This window comes from Dasypus novemcinctus, chromosome 4 (assembly GCF_030445035.2).
Source record: "Dasypus novemcinctus isolate mDasNov1 chromosome 4, mDasNov1.1.hap2, whole genome shotgun sequence".
Taxonomy (NCBI): Eukaryota; Metazoa; Chordata; class Mammalia; order Cingulata; family Dasypodidae; genus Dasypus; species Dasypus novemcinctus.
Genome location: NC_080676.1, coordinates 89,826,390 through 89,846,875, shown reverse-complemented (window position 1 = coordinate 89,846,875; position 20,486 = coordinate 89,826,390). Strand labels below are relative to the sequence as shown.

General features: G+C 38.0%; 1 protein-coding gene and 1 pseudogene across 10 annotated transcripts in view; one reads left to right on the top strand and one right to left on the bottom strand.

Annotated features, from left to right (window-relative positions):
* The window catches only part of PHLDB2 (pleckstrin homology like domain family B member 2), a 264,046-nt gene that overhangs the window by 60,651 nt on the left and 182,909 nt on the right, over nucleotides 1-20,486 (top strand). The gene's annotated exons all lie outside the window — the stretch shown is intronic.
* On the bottom strand, nucleotides 12,497-13,183 carry LOC101428955 (protein CDV3 homolog pseudogene; annotated as a pseudogene).

Below are 20,486 nucleotides of genomic sequence, written 5' to 3'. Positions count from 1 at the left end.
GAGAGACAATAAGAGACGTAGCAGATCAGGGCGCTGAGGTGGTGCAAGAGAATGATTGCCTCTCTCCCACATCAAAAGGTCCCAGGATCAGTTCCCAGAGCCGCTTAATGAGAATACAAGCAGACACAGAAGAACACACAGTGAATTGACACAGAGAGCAGACAATGGAGGGAGGGGAGAAAAATAAATAAATAAATAAATAAATATAAAATCTTAATAATAGTACTAGGGAAGTATATGGGAACTCTGTATTTTATGCATGATTTTTCTGTGAACCTACAACTTCTCTAGTAATGAAAATAAAAATAAAGTCACCCATTTATTTTGTAAGCTTTTGGTTCACTCTTTATTTTATTGTGAAATAGCTATATTTTTACAACATGAGTTTTATAATTGCATAATAATAATAGTCCATCAGTTGGAGGCACCACATGTTACCCATTCAATCCCTTATTGTTAGAATTTTATTTTTCCTAATTTAATTATAATTAATATGTGATGACACTCTTTGTGCACATCTTTAATATTTTCCTTAGGAAAAATTTAGAAAAGTGGTATTATATTAACAAAGGATATTGTTTCCTTAGGCTTTTAACATTTATTTCTAAATTATCCTAAAGGACAATAATAAAATTTTAAAGTACTACAAGCTATGTATGAAAACACCTATTTTTTTCAGATGCTGGTCTATGCAGGATATTAACAATTTCCATTTTTTACCGGTCTGAATTTGCTCACACCCTTGGTAGCTAGTTTGTTTGGACATTTCATCACAGGTTTATGGGGATTTTATCTCTTCTTTTGTGACTCACTGGTTCATGGCCTTTGCCCATTAGCCCACTGATATTAGTCTTTTTTGGATGATTCATAAGGGCTCTAGAAATAGTAATGCTACTAACCCTTATCATATATTTTGCAAATATATTTCTCAGTTTTCTATTTGGCTATTAATGCTGTTTATAATTTTTATCCATATTGAGGCTTTAACTTTTATTTAGCAAAAAATATAGCAATGTTCTCTATGTGATAATGTCTTTGGAAACCATGGTTAGAATACCTTCTCAAACCTCCAAATAAATTTAACATCTTCATATACATTTTCTTCTAGTACTTTAGTCATTTCATTTTTATATGCACATTTTTTAACCCATCTGGAATTTATATATGAAAGTTGAATATGATAGGAATCTTTTTTCTCAAAAATGAAAAACCTAAAGATTTTAACTGACACAAAATGCAACAAAAAGCAACAGTGAAGCAAACTAATGCAAAATTATAAACTTCCTTAATAAATATCTAGGACAAACAAAAAAGAAGCAATAATTATATTGCAGGATCCATCAATTAGACCATATATTTAAAAATCCAGTTCCGTGTTTTACATTTAAATTGGGGCATTGACAAATTAGAAGATATTCAAAGAAGTGCAACCAGAAAGGGTGGAGACTCTGAACACAAAGTACTTAGAAGAAAAATTCAGGGACTGTTTTACTTGTTGTAAAGATTTATGTTGACAATGAAAATAGTATTTATGTTTAGGAAAGACTGACAAAAAGAAGTACTAGATTCAGTCTGTTTAGTTCTAGTTATAAGCATTTGGTGCAATGCTTATTTCAATTCAATGAAAGGAAGAATTTTGTAACAACTGGATCTGTTAAAAAATAAGCTATTGACTTTCCCATTCCTGTAAGATTTTAACCATGATTAAATGGGTTTCTGTCAGGAAGTCATAGAGATCCTTGCCTGGGTTAAGGTGTTGGACCAATGATCTCTATGGCCTCTTCCATTTTGTGATTCTGGACTATGCTTTACTTGCCTGAAGTAAATAATCTAATAAATAATCCTTGTCACTTTCAAATATTTAGTCTGTGTTCTAAAAAAAGGCTTAAACTGAGAAGATATGGCAAAGCATCAGTATAGGGGAGGGTGAAAAAAATTAGAGGGTTGGTATATTACCCCAGCTCCTACTACCTAGCAAAAAGTAGTAGAAACTTAAGCAAATCAGTTACCTTGTATGGGCCACAGTTCGTATTCTAAAATGATAGAGTTGAACTAAAATTTAATTACTAGATGATCTAAGGATGCTACTAAAGTCAAATATGCTATAATTCTATGTTTAAGTAATAAGTGGTATACTACTAATTTGGTTTCCAATAGAAACCCAGATGCCTGCCTAATAATCCCTTGTTACTTCAATGCTCTATCTTTGCGAAAGCCTCTGGAAGCAAAAACCACAGTTAAATCCAAGGTTCACTAAATCATCATTTATCAAAAAAATGTTTGAGTACCTGCTCTGTGCCAGGCACTATGCTAGGTATCAGAGATTCAAGGGTGATTCCAATGGTGATCTCACAGTTGACCTAGTAAGCCAACAATCAAAATACCATGTGAAAATTGTATTGTGTGTCCTTAACTGCAGTAGTGTCCAAGAAAAAATACCTTCTATCCATGTCTGTAAATGATGGGAATAGATGATGTCTAAGGTCACTTTTAATTCTACATCTTGCACATACTTCTAATCAGAAGTAAGACTAACACACTGTAAGACTATTGAAGTTAAGTTGGTATCAGTACAAGTTAAATTGTAATAGATTTAAGATGGTAAAAGAAATCCCCACAGCAATAACAAAGAACATACCTTTAAAAAATCTATATAAAAGGAAATAAGAATGATTCAAAATGACTCATTACAAAACATCATCTAAACAAAAAAAGGCAATGATGGATTAAGTGAGGGACAAAAAGGTATGTGAAAAAACAAATTAGGAAAATAGAGGAAATAAATCTTGTTTTACCTATAACTATTCAAATTTAAATGGATTAAATTCTGCAATCAAAATGCAGAAATTGGCAGAATGGGTAAAGAAATGTGATCCATTTGTATGCTATTTATAAGACATTCATGTCAGATGCTAAGAAGCAAACTGATTGAAAGTGAAAGGATAGACAAAAATATTCCATGAAAATAGTAATCAAAAGGGAGTTGGGGAAAGCAGTTATGGTTGAAGCAATTGAGCTCTCACCTACCACATGGGAAGCCTGTGCTTTGGTTCCTGGTACCTCCTAAAGAAAACAGCAAGCTGGTGAGATGGGCGGCACAGCAAGCTGACACAACAAGATGACGCAGCAAGAGACACAAGAGGAAGAACATATTGAGAGATACAACAAAGCAGGGAGCAGAGGTTCCAAGTTCCTCTAAAGAAGATGAGCAAGACATCGAGGTTACACGACAGGTAGTTGAGGCAAGCTAATGCAACAAGATGAGGCAATAAGACACAAGAAGGAAAAACACAATAAGAGCCACGACTAAGCAAGCTCAAGCAATTAAGTGCCTCCCTCCCACATTGGAGGTCCTAGGTTCAGTTCCAGGTGACTCCTAAAGAAACAGGGAAGGGAAACGGACTTGGCCCAGTGGTTCGGGCATCCGTCTACCACATGGGAGGTCCACGGTTCAAACCCCGGGCCTCCTTGACCCGTGTGGAGCTGGCCTATGCGCAGTGCTGATGCGCGCCAGGAGTGCCCTGCCACGCAGGGGTGTCCCCCGCGTAGGGGAGCCCCACGCGCAAGGAGTGTGACCATAAGGGGAGCTGCCCAGCGGGAAAGAAAGAGCAGCCTGCCCAGGAATGGCGCCGCCCACACTTCCCATGCCGCTGACAACAGAAGCAGACAAAGAAACAAGACGGAGCAAATGGACACCGAGAACAGACAACGGGGCGGGGGGGGGGGGGGGGGGGGGAAATTAAATAAAATAAATAAATAAATCTTAAAAAAAAAAAAGAAACAGGGAAGACAACAGACACAGCAAGTGAAAAAAAACAAGGGGGTGGGGAAAAATAAGTGAATAAATAAAAAAATAAAAAAAGAGAGTTGGGGTGGCTATACTACTATCAGGCAAATAGATTTCAAATCAAAAACTGCTACAAGAGACAAAGAAAGACATTATGTGTTAATAAAAGGATTAATTCAACAAGATGATATAACAATTATAAACATATATGCTTATATACAACAGAACCCAAAATATACAAAGCAAACATTGACAGAATTGAAGGGAAAAATAGAAGTTTTAAAATAATAATTGAAATTTCAATATGCCACATTCAATACTGAATAGAACATCTAGAAGATCAACAAGAAAATAAGACTTGAACAGTGCTATAAGCTAAATAGAGCTGATAGACATTTACAGAACACTTCACCCAACAACAGCATAATGTACATTCATTTCAAGTACAAATGAATAATTCTCCAGGATGTTAGAGAACAAGAGAAGCGTCAATAAATTTAAAAATACTGAAATCATGCAGAGTAAACAAAACAGAATGAGCTAGAAATCAATAATAGAAGGAAAACTGGAAAACTTACAAATATGTGGAAATTAAGTAGGATACTCTTAAACAACCAATGGGTTAAAGAAAACAAAACACAAGGAAAATTAGAAAATACTTAGAGAGAGATGAAAATGAAAACAAAACATACCAAAACTTATGGGTTGCAGTGAAGGCAGTGCTCATGGGGAAATTTATAGCTATGAACACCCATATTTAAAAGATGAAATATCTCAGATTAATAACATAAATTTACATCTTAAGGAATGAGGAAAGGAGAGCAAAGTAATCCAAAGACAAAGAAGTAAATAATTAAGATTAGAGTATAGATAAATGAAATGGAGACTAAGAAGAAAATTAAGAGAATGTTTGTTTCTTGAAAAAAATCAACAAAATTGATAAACTATTAGCTAGATTGATGAGGAAAAAAAGAGGAAAGGCATAAATAACTAAAACCAGAAGTTAAAATAGTGGCATCACTATTGACCTTACAAAAATAAAAATAAAGAGATTATAAGAGAATACTATGAGCAATTTATAGGCTAACAAATTAAATAATCTAAATGAAATTTTAAAATTCCTAGAATCACAAAAATTACATAAACTAACTCAAGAAGAACTAGAAAACCTCATTAAGCCTATAACAAGTACAGAGACTGAATCAATAATAAAAAATTCCACCAAAAGATCAAGGACCATCTGGCTTCACAAGTGAATTCTATCAAGTATTTAAAGAAGAATTAATAACAGTCCTTCTCAAATTCTTCCAAAGAGTTCAAGAGGACGGAACAATTCCTAATTCATTCTATGGGGCCAGCATTACCCTGATACTAATGCCTGATAAAGACATCAAAAGAAAAGAAAATTACAGACCAATTTTTACTTCTGAATATAGATGCAAAACTCCTTAACAAAACATTAGCAAACTGATAACAACAGTATTGTATATTGTCATCGAAGGTACTATATCAATGCTAAGGATAAATAATAGGGGGTATGAGATTTTTTTCTTTTAGACTAAAGAAAATTTTTCAAAATTGACTGAGGCAATGAATGTACATTTTTGATATATTGCACAAGGCATGCGACTGGATAACACAGTGAACCACATGGTAGATGATAGACTGTAGTTAACAGTACAAATATGAGACCATTCTCTCATGAACTATGACAAATGTACAACAAATGGTTTTGGGAAAACTGGATATCTGCATGCAAAATAATGAAGCTAGATCCCTACTTCATACTATACACAAAAATTAACTGAAAATGTACCAAGGGTTAAATAGAATAGATAAAACCGTAAAAGTCTTAGAAGATAACACAGGAGCAAGTTTTCATGATAGGATTTAGCAATGGATTCTGAGATAGGACATCAAAAACATAAGCAACAAAAGAAATAATACATAAACTTGACTTCATCAAAATTAAAAGTTGTGTGCATATCAGGGTTCATCACCAAGAGAGTCTACAGAATGGGAGAAAAAAGTTGTAAATTATACATTGGATAAGAACTAAATATCCAGAATACATAAAGAATTTTTACAATACAAAAACAAAAAGACAAACAACCCAATTAATAAATGAGCAAAGGATTTGAACAGATGTTTTACCTTAGAGGATATGCAAAGTCAATAAACCATGAAAAAATGCCCACATACTTAACTATTAGGAAAATGAAAATCAAAACCATTAGATTCTACTTCACACCTATAAGAGTAACTATTATTTTTAAAAATGAAAAATAAAAGTGGTGGACAGGATGCAGTGAAATTGGAACTCTTGTGCATTTTGGGGAATATAAATTGATGCTGTCACTGTGGAAAGTAATATGGCGGTTAATAAAAAAGTTAAACATAGAATTATGTTTTTGATCTAATAATTCTAATGATCTAATAATTCCACTCCTAGGTATGTTCCCAAAAGAATCCACATTAACCAAAAGGTGGAAATAACTCAAGTATTCATCAGCAAATGAATAAGAAACAAAATATGTACATACACATAATGAAATATCATTTAGCCATAGGAAGAAATGAAGTTCTGCAACATGCCACAATGTGGACGAACCTTGAAAACATTGTGCTTTAAGCATAGGTACTAAAGGATAAATATTATATGATGTCATTTAGATCAGATACCTAAAAATAGCAAATTTGCAGAGACAGAGAACAGATTAGAAGTTATCAGGTTATGGGAGAAGGGCAAGGTGTTGTTTTTTCCTTGCTGGGTATATAGTGTAAATAAAAATTGGTTTTAAAAAATACTAGCTTACTGCAGTTAGCTCACTACAGTTAACCAGTATCTGTGTAGAGATTCTGAGAAATGCCCCCAAGGCCCAATTACAACTACCAGTCTAAGATTAAAGAACTCTCTGGAATCCCAATCAAGCAGACTACAACCAACTCCATAAACAACTACTGATAATTACCTCTGAGGATGTTTTCCATGTGCCTGGCTCATCTACATTTTTGTAGTATTATGTAAATAAAACCCAAGGAGACACCCTTTCTATGCTTTAGTCACTCATTCATAAAGACATATTTTGTTTAAGGGGTAGATCCAATGACACATGTCGGTCCCATTGGTGTGTGATTGCAATGTCAGAGTATTGAGTCAAGTGATGCTATGAAACAGTCCATCTATTATCTAAAGTTGGCCTTCGCTGACATAGGTATGATTGCCTCTTTAAGCCTGTAAATTATTAGGGTGCAATTCTTACATTATGTCATGTAGCACTAACCCTCAGATTCCAGGATTGTGAAACTTTAGCTTTTGTTTCATCAGACATAACCTGGCAGCACCTCATCAAGAATAGAGAGAGGATTTGAGAGCTATTTGTACACCATAGTTTCCTATGGCTGCTATAGCAAATTACCCCAAACTTCATGACTTAAAAAAAGACAAATTCATTCTCTCACAGTTCTGGAGGCCAGAAGTTCACTGTGCCTAAATCAAGATATCAGAAGGGCCGTGCTCTCAGCACAACCTCCCAAGGAGAATGCCTTCCTTGCCTCTTCCAGCTTCTGGTGGCTGCTGGCATTCCTTTACTTGTGCCTGCATCACTCCAATTTCTGCCTCCACTTTCACATGACCTTTTCCTTTTCTGTGTCTATCAAATCTCCCTCTGCTTTTCCTATAAGGACACTTAATTTTTTAAAATATTACATTCAAAAAAATGAGGTCCACATATACCCCCCACCCCCTTACCCCACTACTCCACCCATAGCAACATTCTCCTCCATCATCATGACACAGTCATTGCATTTGGTGAATACATCTCTGAGCATTGCTGCACCTCATGGTCAATGGTCCACATCATAGCCCACACTCTTCCACATTCCATCCAGCGGGCCATGGGAGGACCTATAATGTCTGGTAATTGTCCCTGCAGCACCACCCAGGACAACTCCCAGTCCCAAAAACACCTCCACATCTCATCTCTTCCTCCCATTCCCCACACCCAGCAGCCACCATGGCCACTTTGTCCACACCAATGCCACATTTTCTTCAATTACTAACCACAATAGTTTATGAATAGAATATCAGTCATACTCTATTCCTCCATCCTGTGGACCCTGGATTGGTTGTGTCCATTCCACATCTATGTCAAGAGGGAGCTTAGATTCCACATGGATGCTGGATGCAATCCTCCTGCTTTCAGTTGTAGGCACTCTTGGCTCCATGGTGTGGTGGTTGACATTCTTCAACTCCATGTTAGCTGAGTGGGCTAAGTCCAATAAACCAGAGTGTAGGATCTGAAGTCTGTTGAGGCTCAGGACCTGGCTATCATATGGTTAGTCCAGAGATTCAGATCCCCTGGGTATATCTTAAACCCCAGCACTAACTACAATTCTGGTAAAGTAACAGGAAAGGCTTGTGAAAAGAGATCACACCTGAGTCCAGCTCCATCACACAGAAACACCAACTCCAAAGAAGGGCCAACTGACATGACACTGAACTCCATCTGCCATGACCATAGAACCTGTGGGTCTCTGTAGCCCTCAGAAGAACCAATACCTGGGGTTGTATCTACTTTATCTGTCTCTGGGACTCTGCTCAGGTGTGCATAAGGGCAACCCCTCCGATAACCTCCCAGCTCTTTTTTAGAGACTCATAGCCATATAAACTCATTTGTCCTTTCCATTTCCCCTTTGATTTAGGTCAAAAAGCATTTTTAACTGCTGTTATTATATGTAGACAGAGATATTCTGCTGGTCCAAGTTGAACCTTTTATTCAAGGTCATTTTCTAGTTATGTCATCAGCTGGTACTTGGTATTGATCACTCGGTACCAGGGAGGCTCATTCCTGGGAGTCATGTCCCACGCTGGGGGGAAGGCAACGAATTTACACGCTGAGTTTGGTTTTGAGACTGGCCACATTTGAGCAACACGGAGGCTCTCAGGAGGTAACTCTTAGGCACACTGCTCCTGTAGGCCTTGTTCTCATTTCAGGTGCACAGGCTCACAAGCATAACCATTAGTATCAGGGGCTCATTGTTGGACCTTCATTCTTTTTTGACCTTTGCCATTGCACTTGGGGGATTGTTGCTGTTCCTTTAGGGACTGTGATAGAGCTCCCCTGGCTAGAATCTCAGCACTCCCTCAGTTGTTGTTTTTAATTGTTTCCACTATGCAAATATCCAAACATTTTTATGTACCCTGGATATATGCCCTGTAGAACTCCCTGCCAACCATGTGTCCTCTGTCAATAACATCCCACACTAGTATTCCTCCGCTGCCCTTGTTGAACGTCTCTGTGATCCAAAACTTCCTGAAAAGTGAAGCCCAATATATTGCCAGGTTTCCTTAATAGTAAAATGGAATATAGCAATGAGCTTAAAGGTTAGATATAGAATACATATTAATTTGGAAAAATTCTACATCCTATCTTTTTCTTTTCTTTTTTTCTAATTATTCAGCTTATCTTCACAAGAGTCTTAGATCACAGTAATTCATATATACAATATACAGTACTCCCACATATCCAACATAAAACCTTTTCCCTTCCACAGCAATAATCTTTTAACATATTCATACCATATTTACTGAAACTGATGTACAGATACTGAGACAATAGCTTTCAAACAAGGTAACATTTGTGTTTATATTGTGGTTTATATTTTAGACTATACAATTTTCTAAATTTTTAGTTATCTTATGTTTTACATTATGATTTATATTTTAGCCTATCAACCCCTATATATTTTTGGTGTAATTTTACACGTCTTATATGCATCCTTGAGTACTCTTGTGAAACACTTTTATTGGATTTAGAATCCGCCCAGATAACTGAGATAATCTCCTTAATTTAATCACATCTGCAAAGATCCTTTTACCTTTTTCCTTATATGATAACATTTACATGTTCCAGAGATTAGGATCTGATATCTTTTGGTGACCATTACTCAAACTAGTACACTGACATAACAGAGCATTTTGATGTGTGATTGCTTCTCCCATCACTAGATTTTAAATAAAAACACATCTCCAGCTGTTCAGCAGCCCAAGAAAGCTAAACATGTCTTAGAACAGTAGTAACAGAATCATCTGGAGTGCTTGTTTTTTGTTGTTGTTGTTTTTCCATATATTTACTTTTTACTGAATTTATTAATGTTACAGAGCTCCTGCACTGCCAAAACCATGTCTAAGAATTCAAAGAAAGAAATGGTACGATTGACAGCCTCATCTACCCATCATACAGTATATTAAAACTTGATTCATGTGCATTTTGATAATTTCACAATCTTTTTTTTTTAAAGATTTATTTATTTATTTAATTTCCCCCCTCCCCTGGTTGTCTGTTCTTGGTGTCTATTTGCTGCGTCTTGTTTCTTTGTCTGCTTCTCTTGTTTCTTTGTCCGCTTCTGTTGTCGTCAGCGGCACGGGAAGTGTGGGCGGCGCCATTCCTGGGCAGGCTGCACTTTCTTTTCATGCTGGGCGGCTTTTCCTCACGGAGGCACTCCTTGCGCGTGGGGCTCCCCCACGCGGGGGACACCCTTGCGTGGCATGGCACTCCTTGCGCGCATCAGCGCTGCGCATGGCCAGCTCCACACGGGTCAAGGAGGCCCGGGGTTTGAACCGCGGACCTCCCATATGGTAGACGGATGCCCTAACCACTGGGCCAAAGTCCGTTTCCCTTCACAATCTTTTAAAAAGTTGTAACAAGAGTTGGAATTTTAAATCTCCTGCAGGGCTCCATGTTTCTAGTACAGTATACCATTAAATAATATTTTCACACATTCATCCTAAGTTCATTTCTCAAAAACATAATGCCCAATAAGATTTTGCCGGAAAGGATGCCTACCTTTCAGGGAAAATATGTGGCTCAATGTCCAAGAGATTATTTAAGGCTCTTGGTTCCCAAATGAAGTCTTCAGTTTAACCAAGAATCCCTTGTGTCTCTTTTAATCATTCAACCTCTCCTGGGCTCACTACTTGCCCAAATAGATCAGAAGGCAGGCATCCTTCCTGCTACCTCAAATAATGCCAGCATTATTGCCCAGAAGTAGTTGGCAGTTTCTGTCAAGAGACACTGTAACTCTTCTAGAGTCCAATTCCTGTGCTGACACTTTCATCAAGACTGAACTCCTATAGAAAATGCTCCCACATCAGGATGGTTTTATTCACCCATTTGCTTCACTCTTACCAGTAGCAAGTCTGCAACTCTTGCATTTGGCAAAGGGATTTATTTATTATAGAGACCCAGACTCTGCAACAAGTGGCCACATACCATTTGAAATATTTCCATTTAATCAAAGAGCCAAAATTAGGAAATTACCAGAATATCTCATTTGATGGAAAGAAACTTCAGTAACTCTGGGTAGCTTCTTCAAGTCTCTTTTAATGATTAAACCTTACTATAATTATTAAAAATGCAAATGCTACATCACCTGTCTTTTGCCCCAGACTCTCCAAATGAACAACATAAAGACACACCAAAAGCTGATAATAGAGCTAGCTGGGACAATCACTGCAGCTATAGAACATCCAATACCTTTAAAACATGGGCTCAAATATAACTGGAATTCTTGTCAAAGATCACACAAGATCCATGGAACTTAAAACTGGTTTTAGGCAAGGTTTTGCTCATGCCACTTTGACTTTATAAGAATATATCAATTAATCCTTTAGCATGAGCTGAAACCTGCTAGATATTGTATCCACTACTATTTACTATACAAATTCTACCTTATTAGAGACTTTAGTAGCACCTGCAGTAGAGACACCTGGCAGCCACTGTCCTTTACACTATTTTGTTCCACTCTGAGGTTGGCAAATTCATGAAACATTTCACAATCCTAATGAATTTTTCAGGTTACTAAACCAAGCAAGATGCGCTGTCAAGGAACTAATTCCAAGTTAAAGCAAAAGAAAAAAAAAAAAAGGAACCTTATTGTGGACCATAGAAAAAGCACTACTCCAGTAAAAAAAATTACTAGAAGAAATAACTTGATTCCCTCCCCCAGCCCACTTTTTCTACTTTGTGGACCCAAGCTTGGTTTAATTTAATGTGTGGTTACCTCAGAATACAATTAAAGGCTTAAATATATAGCCCTACCCAGATTATCTGAACACATCAGTTCTTTAGAGAGGCTTTCTACAAAGAGTGTTCCTTAAGGGTGGGGCACAGGACAGGCTAATTAAGGTCACTTAAATCTTCATCTTTTACAGCAGATCAGAACCCAGATGGCTGACTTTCTGCAGGATTTCTGATAAGAATCCAGTAGAGCTGGTTTCAAGTTTCCTACAGACACTTAATACATGTAACCTTCTTATCCAGATGATGTGCTCCACATGAAGTTCACAATGAGTGCAATAAATCTGAGGTAGTCAAATCTTACTGAGGCTCAGTATCTGAACATAAAAAGATTTTGAAATGACCACCGGCTACAGTCATTTTTTGTTTTTGTATTTGCAGAGTACTTATGAAAGACGCTGTTCAATGTAGTTCACTCATTTATGTAACAATGAAAATCCCCCTAAATCCAATATATGGAAAGAGCAGTTGTGACAGTTTAAACTCCCACCATGCAATAGGGCCAATCACTTATATCGAGGCATCTGCATCAGTTGCTGTAGAATCAGCAGAGATCAGATGACGAATGGCTGTTCATGGTGGTTACCTGTGGTCTAGTGACCTTAGAAGGATCAGCAAAGACCATTCCTTAATTGTACTGTGTGGGGCTGACTTTCTGATTTTCAAGTCCAGCATACTGGTTGTCTAGCTGAAGTTTAAGGGCCTGGTTTTTTGAAACCTTATCCCTACCTCTACTTTTTTGTCTTACTACTTCAAAACTCTTCTCCATTCTTACCCTTCGGCTTTCTACATGCTTGGTAGTGGACTGCAGGGATGGGAACTGTGTAGCGCAATGTATTTCAGGTGGTCCTTGTGTTTTCCTTGTTGTGGTTAACCTGGCCCCAGGAGGCCTAGACACACTACTAGTCATCGCTGGTTCTGGGGTTTCTATAACAATTACTGGAGCAGGAGGTGCTTGTACCAGAGTTGTTTTATTCTGGGGACCAGAGATCTTTCTATGCCACCACCACCGCCTCCACCTTCTTCCCAATTATCACCTGAATATTCTCTCATTTTATTATCATCTTCTTCCTTTTCACTTATTTGCACTGCTTGAACTCGGAGGCTGCTATAATCAACCTCTTTTTGCTCAAATTCTTTCCAGTCATCTTCATACTTCAACTTGGCCTTGGTGGCAGCTCCCATGCCTGGGGTCCCACCGTTACCCCAAGGGACCCCATACCCACTCCACTGTGACTGTCAGCACTGCCTGCCTGTTCTTCTCCTTCTTCCTGGAGGGCTTGTTAAAACAGAATGATGAGCCTCGTCCCCATAGTACCTGACTCAACTGGCCTGGATGGGGCTTGGTGGTTTACAGTTCTACTAACTTCCCAGATGATGCCGATGCTGTTGGTCTGGGAACCAAACTTTTAGAATCACTAATTTGAAAAATAGTGGATACTTGGAAACTGTTGTCCCATCTCAGAGAACTTCCAAAGCCACGCCTGACTTTTATACCTCTGAGGATCTTCATGGGGGGTTGCTTCAGAAATAGAGCAAAGCAAAGATAGGGAGTAAAATTAGTTAAAAGTTCTCCTGGAACCAGAAACTAAGACAGGAATAGAAAGATAACCTTTGATTTAGGACATTAGTGGATAGCATCCATAGTAGATGGTCACAAAATTGCCTACAATTTTTTTTTAAGTTAAGGTAAAATCCATCTCTTCACAAATCTCCATTCAAATGATGGAGATACTACCTCATAACACAATCAAAGAATCTTTCAAAAGATTGTTTTGGTAAGGAAAGGGTTAAAACATGGTTACTCTCCTGACCTGCTGAGCATCATGAGTATCAGCAAATGTTTTTCAGAATCATAAAAACTTTTCTCAACCCTAGAATGTTCTTCTCAGATGAAGTATCTGAGGTACCAATGACCTGATATGAATCCACATGGGGAAGACAAAGAAACCATCCATCAAGTTATCATCCTTCAGACTTTGGGCATTTCTCAGAATGTCCTAGTTCTTCACTGTTCTTGGTATTTATGAATGTATTAGTCAGTCAAAGGGGTGCTGATGCAAAGTACCAGAAATCTGTTGGCTTTTATAAAGTGTATTGACTTGGGGTAAAACTTACAGTTACAAAGTCCTAAAGAATCCAACTCAAGGTACCATAAGAGGTATTTTTCTCAACAAAGTCAGTAGCCATGTGTTGAAGCAAGATGGTTACCAATCTCTGTGAGGGTTCAGACTTTTTCTTCCTCTTAAGGCTCCGTGGGCCCAGCTTCTTCCTATTTTGGGCTTTCTCAGCTGCTCAGGGCTCTGATATTTTCAGCTACAAACTAGCAGGCAAATGGCTCAGCTCTCCCCAGGGCTTTAGGTGTTTGAGCCTTCTTTATGTCACATGGTAAGACCAAAGTGACCAAATTCTCTCCTCTTCCCTGTCTTCTTTTGTGTTTCTGTGTGAGTGTCCATTTATATAGCCCACCAAAGGAGCAAGGACTCAACCCTGAATCACACCCTACTGATGTGGTCGAATCAAAGCCCTAATCTTGATTTAATCAAGTAAACGTAAAACCTTTGAATTTAATACAGTCAAAGGGTATCATGCCCAGAGGAACAGACCAGTTCACAAACAAAATCAAAACTTTTTTTGAAATTTTTAAATAATATCAAATTACTACATGATGTCCAATGGAATTGAGGTGTAATAGCCTATTTGGCCATTCAGTACTTCATAATAACATAAGAAACTCTGGCTTGCAATTCTTACTCCCATGTCTTCAAGTGACTCATGTTAATGTGTTTCTTATTTAAAAAGTTCAATAATTCAATATTTGGGAGTGTTTATCGTATGCTTTATAGCATGCCATGCTGTCAGAACTTATTTAGAGAGCACTTAATTTAAAATCAAATAATCCTTATAAGTGAGAGGTTCTTCTTTCTCCTTGGACACTTTGCTGCACTTAGGTATCAAATGTTGAAAGTGAGGACAAAATGTCCATCCACAGACTCTCTTCCTGATTTTAATGGTATATGACTGTGATAGAGCACCTGCCACATTTAGAGGACTTTCAAGTTAAAATTGAAGAGCTTAGTTTGTTTCTACCCACTTCCAAAGACATGGCTGGTGGCCTGGGCTGTCTCTAAGGTTTTCTCTCCCTTGTTCCTGGGACTCCAACTCTGACCCTGCCTTTTCCCTTCTGGTCCATCTCATCTCAAAGAAGGCACAGGCCCCTATGGGAGAAAGAGGAGACAGTTCATGGGCACAACCAAAAAGAAAGGACCACCCAAGGGTACAGCTCCTTAGCAGCCCACCCAGGCTATTTTGGAGTGGATCCATTCCAATTGCATATTTCTCTAAAATAGAACATTACGTTCAAGACATACCAAATTTTTTCCTACAGTTTTTAAACAAACATAGGTTTTGTACCCCCCAAAATAAACCTTTGAGAATAAAGCAGATTTTTCTGTGAATATATTAGAAATAGATGGTAAGAAATCCTCTAACCTGGCAAAGGCTGGAACAGGAGTAGGAATGGGAGATAGATGGGCTAAGAATACTGATCACAAAACAGTTTCTCATTTTAACCAAGTTAATTGCCCATGCATTCTGACCCAAACATATCACTAGTTTTCAGGAAGGGAGTTAGCAGGATTTTTCAGGCTTAAACGTGCTTAAAAAAGATGACAATCTCAGGCAAAGAAACTATCTGGTGGAGGGAACCATTACCTTTTCTTTTTAACCTCTTCGTCATTTCAAAGTGGTAATTTGGAGAGGTGTTGTTTATCACCAATGCCATGAAAGATCTGCCTGATTACTTTCCCTTAACAGAAAACTAAGATTGACATGGTAATAGACTCAGGACAGGTCAGAAGTAGGATCTATAACTCTTGGACATCTGTCTTGGTATTTAATGTCAAGGCTTCCATCCTCCCAAAGGTGGAAAAGTCTAGGAATTAAAGTCATGCGGCACTATTATTTTAAACGACATGGATTTGAGATGCCCTAAATGAAAGAAAGCCCCTGTAACACACTTCTCTGGTTCTCTTTTCTTTTATTTCTCTCATACATCTATCTTCTATCCTTTCAATCTGAAAAGAGACTAAGGTGAGGCAGTAAAATTGAAGTGGATAAACCTATCACAGAGGGACATTTTAAAGATTAAAAAGATAACTTATAGGAAAGCATCTAACAGAGTGCCAGCCACATAGTAGGTGTTCAATGAAGGTACAGTTCCCTTTTCCTCCCCTGTTGGAAGAGAGAAATCATTGGAAGACTGTGGATGGAAGAGTAACATTATGACATCTCTATTAGGGTCCTCTTATTAGTGCCAAATTGATGGCTTGCACATCAAATCCCTTGTGACTCTTCAAGACAATTGTATTCCTCTCAATCATCACTGCAGGTTTTGAACATGGCACTAGACAAAACAATGCCCTGCACTCTTGGTCAACCAATAGGATAATGCTAAATAACAAATGGTACCTATATTTCCAGATTATACCAGATTGCTGGCATCAGATTAGGAATCCCTTTGAAGAAATGATTGTAGGTCTCAAAGGAACTCCTTTTTTTTTTGAAGGTACTTAAATCACAAAAAAATGTTACATTAAAAAATACAAGAGGTTCCCATATACCCCATACCCTACACCCCCACTCCTTCCACATCAACAACTTCTTTCATTATTGTGGCACATTCATTGCATTTGGTGAATACATTTTGGAGCACTGATGTACTGCATGGATTATAGTTTACATTGTAGTTTACACTCTCCCCCAATACTTTCAGTGGGTTATGGTAGGATATATAATGTCCAGCATCTGTCCCTGCAATATCATTTAGGACAACTCCAAGTCCCAAAAATGCTCCACATCACATCTCTTCTTCCCTCTCCCTGCCCTCAGCACTACCATGACCACTTTGCCCACATCAATGCTACAGTTTCTTCCATTACTGGTCAAAATAGTTCTATAGTAGAATACCAGTAAGTCCACCCTAATCCATATTTTATTCCTCCATCCTGTGGACCCTGGCATGGTGATGTCCACTCCACCTCTATATCGAGAGGGGGGCTTAGATCACACAATGGAACTCCTTATTAGCCCTCTTTCTTAAAAGATGTATTAATATGCTTTCGGTGGAAATTAGGTAGTCATTTGGTCCACGAACAATTAAGGAAACATCACTCATATTTGGATAAAGAATCATATATATAGAATTAACAGATATCTTCCCATCAGGGTGGTTTTAGAAGCTACAGGAACAAAATTCTTCATAGAAAAAGAAAGGACAGTTAAATACTCCGTAATATTTACATGGGAAACCATGTACTATCATGAATGAGAGTGGAGGCTTTGATTTGAGATGCTCCTGAGTTCAAATGTATTTACTCTGTGGACTTAGGAAAGTTATTTACCCTCTGTGAGATAGTAATAATAATAGTTACCTTGTAAGAATATTAAGAATTGCATGAAATAATGTATATTAAGCGTTTAGCCCATATGGTGTGTAACCCCATAGGAATGGATAGATAAATGTTGGTTAATATAATGGGGAGGACTACTACTGTGCCAGGATTGACCAAGCTACGATTACTGGAGCTACGTGCTCTAAGGAGTTTTGTTTGACCCTTGTTTTGACAATGCAATATTGAATTCCCTAAAAATCTTGGAAAAAATGACCTCTTTGCTTCTTTCCATCATTATATAATGAAGCCCATGATCTGGTCAGTCAGATTCTATACAATTAAAGCCCCTTTAGAACTTTGGAATAGAATTCTATGATCACAGCGGCTGTTACAGTTTCTCCATTTGCCTGGAGGAGCCTGACTAGGGGCAGAGGGCTCCAAACTGTCCTCATCTCACCATCACCTTAGAGATATTACAGCTCATTCAGCTACCAGGAGGCAGAAGTTTAGCCTCTTAATGTTTCTTTCTGCTCAGAAATAGGCAGGACCCTGTTTTCAAAAAAACTCTGAAGACTCCATAACATAGCCTTGAGTATTTAGGTACTCTTATTGAAAATTAAGGCCATTTTCCATTCAAAGACAAGTCAAGAAAGACTTCTGCTGTTGTAGCAATGTGGGGACTCACTCTGTTGCCCTTTAACCTCAGGCAGGCCCCAGTGTTCCTCTTTTCTGACCATTAAAACAGGATTTACCCAAACTTCCAAGGTAAGTATCTCTTCTCCATGTCTCTCCAAAGTCTTTGAAAAGTTTAGTGTTTATCTTCCAGAAGTTTCCAATCCATAGAATTAATAGTATCTTCACACTCTTTTCACGGCACTTAAGGCATTAGGATCCTCTCAGTAGACTGATAGGTGATTGCAGCCAAGAGTGAACTTACACTTGTGGCCACTGCAAGCACTGACCAAAGGAGATAAGCTTTCACAGATACAGTAGGTACTTTTGTTTGGCAAGGTGGGCATTGTATAAGAAAAGCTGTCTATCCATCATACTCATAGAAAGATGCATAATGAAGACAAAAATAACCTGTATTCTAAATAGTGTACTGCTTGATAAGAGTCGTTTTTCACTTGGTTTTCTTATTTTTACTTGTAAGTGATAATTATAGGGAAAGATAATTAAATAGAGCAGTAAGTAAAAAAATTAAATATTTCCCAGAAATCCACCAATGTCTACATTAAATACTATAAAATATATTCCCATACTCTCTTCTTTATAACACATGTGCACTTTTAAAATTGTGACAACACTGATTAGTAATTTGTTTTTCTTTTAATGTATTATGAACATTTCCATAAATAATATTCTGAAATATGGTCTCAAATTACTGCCTTGTAACCCATCTTATGGTTGTACCATAATTACTTAACTAAACTTGAATTGTCAATATTTGAACAGTTTCCAGATTTTCAGTAAAAAATTTGGAAACAAAATCTACCAAAAATCTATATAAAAAGGAAAGTGAGGAGGTGATGTATATGAGATTCAAGTTATTTCAGATGGGAGGTAGGCAGAGAAATGAAATGCAACAAATTTATGGTTAGATATTGATTATCATCAGGGTCTGAATATTTGTTTGGGGTGGTACATTTACAGGAAATTCTCACCAACAAATAAGCTAACAATTGAGCAAACAAACTCAGACCATATGTGTAATGAAACAAGATTATTGTTAATTCAATTTTGTGCACCAGAAATCCAATGAGGAAGATGGTGCATATGAATATTTTGAAATTATTTATGGATATGACCAGATTAGATCTTTAGAAAGGTAAAACAACTTATATTCCCACCAATATGTATGAGAATGTCTATTTCACTACATCCTAATTTTTTTTTCCTATCCGGTTGTGGCATCGTCTTTTTGGAGTGTCACTTGACTGCACCTCTCTGGCTGTGAGGGGGCCTGCACATCTCTGTGCAGGTCAGGGACGCCTTTTTTATTTTTTTACCAGGAGGTCCAAGGGATGGACCTCGGGTCCTCCATTTATTAAGTGGGAGCTCAATTGCTTGAACCACAGCTGCTTCTCTAAGTTATTCTGTAGAGCTAACATGATTGGATTGGTCCACTCAGACCTTGTTATAGAAATGAAATGGAATCTCCATCCCTGATGCATAAATGGCAAGATACTGATTGGTCATTACCATTCTCATCTTTGCCCCAAGGCCCGGCCACTTGGTCAGGTGCTAGAAGGTGGAATGTGAAGCAGAATCTATAGCATTTGTCTTAGGGGTGGAACCATCTGGAATGCCTCTGCCACATCACTTGATGGCTTGCAGACATGAAGAGAAACACATGGTCTCCAACTGTTTCCATGTTCACTCTAACCACAGCCTTCTTTTCAATAACATTTCCTCAAAATTTATTTGCCACACTGTTCTAAAACCTGCCTCCTCTCCAACATTATCATCATTGGTGGTAATAGCTAGTGCTGTTTTTGCTTCAAGGTGCCATTAATTGTCAGGTATATAAATAAAAGTAGCTTCTAAACACTCAGAGGTAGTTGTATTTCCCTATTTTTCTAAACCAGACAAAAATACTTAGGCTTCCACCATCCAGTTGCCAGAAATTGCATCTCAGCAGTGTTTAAGAGCTTCTTTTCCTCCCAAGGATGATATGACAGGAGATGGCTGAAGAGAGGGTGGCACCCTATCTGGAAAATTCAGTTTATCACCCCTGTGCACATTGTTCGAACCCTGTGGTCCCTCGGAAAGCAATTGCTTCCATTCTGGCTGAGGTGAGCTACAGCTGAGCTCTTCTATTAGGGTTCTTCACACTGGCTTCCACAATGGTGCCTCCATCTGGCCATCTCCGAAGAGCCATGGGGAGCAGAACTAGGTCCCCACCATCGTTATTAGGAAGTAAGTATGCATCTGATAGAAACCACTCTGCCTCCCCACCTGCTCCTGGGAAATCCCACCCTCTTCCTTATCCACACCCTCCCACCAACCTCTTCAAACCCTTGGAACTACTCCCCTTTGGGGAATATCCTCTGGTGTGCTTCAGTTTGCCAAGCTTTCATACGTAAAAATGTGTTTTCTATAAGGGGTGGGAGGAATAGAAAAATACTTCTCTGTGAGGAGTATGCTCTTCTAGAGCAGTGAGAACAAAATAAATTAACGTCTAGAGAAAAATGTTCCAAAGATGTTAAGACATTGCCCTGTTGT